This window comes from Marmota monax, unplaced genomic scaffold, assembly GCF_021218885.2.
Source record: "Marmota monax isolate L192 unplaced genomic scaffold, Marmota_monax_Labrador192_F-V1.1 WCK01_AAM20220418_F8-fsc00013, whole genome shotgun sequence".
NCBI lineage: Eukaryota > Metazoa > Chordata > Mammalia > Rodentia > Sciuridae > Marmota > Marmota monax.
This window is the reverse complement of record NW_026692202.1, coordinates 19,546,774-19,550,443: the sequence shown is the minus strand read 5'-3', so window position 1 is coordinate 19,550,443 and position 3,670 is coordinate 19,546,774.

Here is a 3,670-nt window from a genome sequence, read left to right as displayed (position 1 = left end):
CACCAGTGGGGGGTGAGGTTCTTTGCCTCACCTCTGTTGGCCCCCAAATTTTAGACCATCACTAGTAGAGGAGGATGCAAAATGCCATGACATTAAGCCAATTGAGGGCTCCTTTGAAAAATTGTACCACCGGTGACATCATCAGCAAAAATACCCCAACATTACCACAAGTCGCTGCACCAACAGATAGTTCACAATGCATACAGGTGAGCTCACAATGTGTCCAGGCAAGTTCTGCAAGCAGTTCAGTGATGGCTATTGTAGAAGCTGTAGATTGGTTTTATCTTTGACTTCACCAGCACTGGGATGAAGATAGGAATTCTGGCAATAATGGCTAAAGAAAAAATTATGTAACATTACAGAAGGCACTAAAAGAAAACAATTTTCTTAACAATTTACATTGTCTTCACCGGCACTGGGATGAAGATAGGAATTCTGGCAATAATGGCTAAAGAAAAAATTATGTAACATTACAGAAGGCACTAAAAGAAAACAATTTTCTTAACAATTTACACTGTCTTCACCGGCACTGGGATGAAGATAGGAATTCTGGCAATAATGGCTAAAGAAAAAATTATGTAACATTACAGAAGGCACTAAAAGAAAACAATTTTCTTAACAATTTACATTATCTTTAAGAGAATTATTAAATATAATGAAAAGGAAAGGTGAAAGTAAACAAACAGATCTGTTAACCTTCTTTTTTGTTTACATATTAAAACAATCCTCAACAGTTGTTTACCCAATTTAAATTAAACCATATAAATCACGTGAAAAAAAATATTTGGATCCATTTTATCATGAGCGCTCATCATATATGATATATGGATATACATACATTCAAACATATAACACAAAACACAAGTGTGCACACATAATATAATACATACAACACATAACATTATAGTAAAGGCCTTATAACTTTTTACAGGTGAAATCTCCATTGCAATGTTTAAAAACTCTATAGTCAAAAAATAGAACTGATCAGCAAAACATTAACCTAGGTCTGTATGAGCTCAAAAAACAAAATAGAACTTCATGATATGTAATAAAATAGGTATTGAAAAAAGCATCCTGATTCTGTTGCAGATGTAAGAATAGCCAAACTGGAGTTTTGGATATCAGTTGTTATGGATTTGAGCCAAATCATCTTCTTTTTGGTCTGTAGAAATCGCTTTAGTTAATCTTTCTGGAATCCAAATCGGCTGCTGTTCTCCCTGTGGAAACACATAAACAGACCCCCGACTCCAGACAATCACTGGGTCAGGACCTTGGTTAATCTCTCTGGAATCCAAATCGGCTGCTGTTCTCCCTGTGGAAACACACAAACAGACCCCCGACTCCAGACAATCACTGGGTCAGGACCTTTCCATTGTCCTGTTAGAATATCCTTCCAAAGTACCTTGGGCTTATGCACATTTTTTGGACACATATGCCTTTCCGCAGCACTAAGTCCTGATGAATCCAAATTTAAAAAGTTTAGAGTAAAAAGGGTTATTTTAAGTTTATCTTTGGGGAATATATACCCCTTCCCAATTCCTTCTTTTTGCTTTAATAAGTACATTTTAATAGTTTGATGAGCTCTTTCAACTATGCCTTGTCCCTGTGGATTGTATGGAATTCCTGTTATATGAGTAATGCCAAATGTTGAGCAAAATTGTTTAAAAGAGGTAGAAGTATAACCAGGGGCATTATCTGTTTTTAACTGTTTTGGAACACCCACAGTGGCAAAATTTTGTAAGCAATGAGCTATAACATCTTTAGTTTTTTCTCCGGCATGAAGGGAGCCCATCAAAAATCCAGAAGAAGTATCAACTGTAACATGCAAATATTTTAATTTTCCAAATTCTGGCAAGTGTGTGACGTCCATCTGCCAAATATGGTTAGGTATCAATCCTCTAGGATTGACTCCAAGATTAACTTGTGGTAAAAAGGTCACACAATTTTGACATTGTTTTATTATTTGTCTAGCTTGTTCCTTAGTTATTTTAAAACGCTTTTGTAAAGTATTAGCATTGACATGGAACTTTGTATGAAAATTTATAGCTTCTTCTAGTGTAGAGAAAATATGTATGTCATGTGTAGTTTTATCTGCTAAATCATTGCCCAAACTAAGGGCTCCAGGCAATCCTGTATGTGCCCTGATATGTCCTATAAAGAATGGATCTTTTCTGTCCCAGATTAGACTTTGTATAGTGGAAAGCAAAGAGAAAACAGTAGAAGAAGGGGAAATCCTACCAGCATCTTCAAGAGATACTATAGCATTAACTACATACTGACTATCAGAAAATAAATTAAATACAGAATCTTTAAACATCACAAAAGCTTGTAAAACTGCATTAAGCTCTACCTTTTGAGCTGATTGTTTGGGTACTAAAAATGTAAAAGTTTGATCAGGGGTAACTACTGCTGCTGTACCATTATTTGACCCATCAGTGAATATATTTGGAGCATTCATGATAGGTGTTTTTCTTGTCATTTTTGGAAAAATTACAGGATGCAATGACCAAAAAGACAATAAAGGATTAGATGGTAAGTGGTTATCAAATGAAACATTAGATTTGCACATGATTATTGCCCAAGTATTTAACTCATTAGCTAACTCATCAATTTGATTCATAGTATATGGAGTAATAATTTTATTGGGAGAAATTCCAAACACTCCCTTTGCTGCTTTTATTCCTTTGAGTATTAATTGTCCTACAGCCTCAGGATACCTAGTAAGAATAGTGTTAGGAGAATAAGATAAATGTATCCATAATAATGGACCTTCTTGCCAAAATACTCCTGTAGGAATATTTTTTGTTGGTAGTACAATAAATAATAAAGGCAAACTTATATCAATTCTATCCAAATGCATATTTTCCATATATGTTTCAATGATTTTTAATGCCTTTCTTGCTTCAGGCGTTAACATTCGGGGTGAATTTGGATCTGATGGACCTTTTAGGATATCAAATAAAGGTCCCAACTCTCCTGTTGGTATACCTAAATAAGGCCTTATCCAATTTATGTCTCCTAATAACTTTTGAAAGTCATTAAGTGATTTGAGTTGATCTACTCGTATTTGAATTTTTGGTGGACGGACCATGGTTGAGGATAATAGAACTCCTAAATAATTAATTGGAAAATTTAATTGTACTTTATCTATTGCTATCTCTAGATTATAATTTTTTAATAAGTTTGTAAGTGTGGCATAACATTCTAGCAATGTGTTTTTATCTTTGTGTGCTAATAATACATCATCCATATAGTGAAATATTTGTAGTTCAGGATTTTGATTTCTAAGTGGCTGGATTACTTTGTTAACATAAATTTGACACATAGTTGGGCTGTTAGCCATCCCTTGAGGGAGTACTTTCCATTCATATCTCTGATCAGGACCTTCATGATTCAGTGCAGGGATAGTAAATGCAAAACGTGGACTATCCTCAGGATGAATTGGAATTGAAAAAAAACAATCTTTAATATCTATAACTAAAACATACCAGGTTTTTGGCAAAGCAGACAACTGAGGAATCCCTGATTGAGCAGGTCCCATAATAACCATCTCATTATTAATGGCTCTTAAATCTTGCAATAATCTCCATTTACCAGATTTCTTTTTGATGACAAAAATGGGAGTATTATGGGGAGATACAGAAGGTTGTATATGTCCTTCCGCTAATTG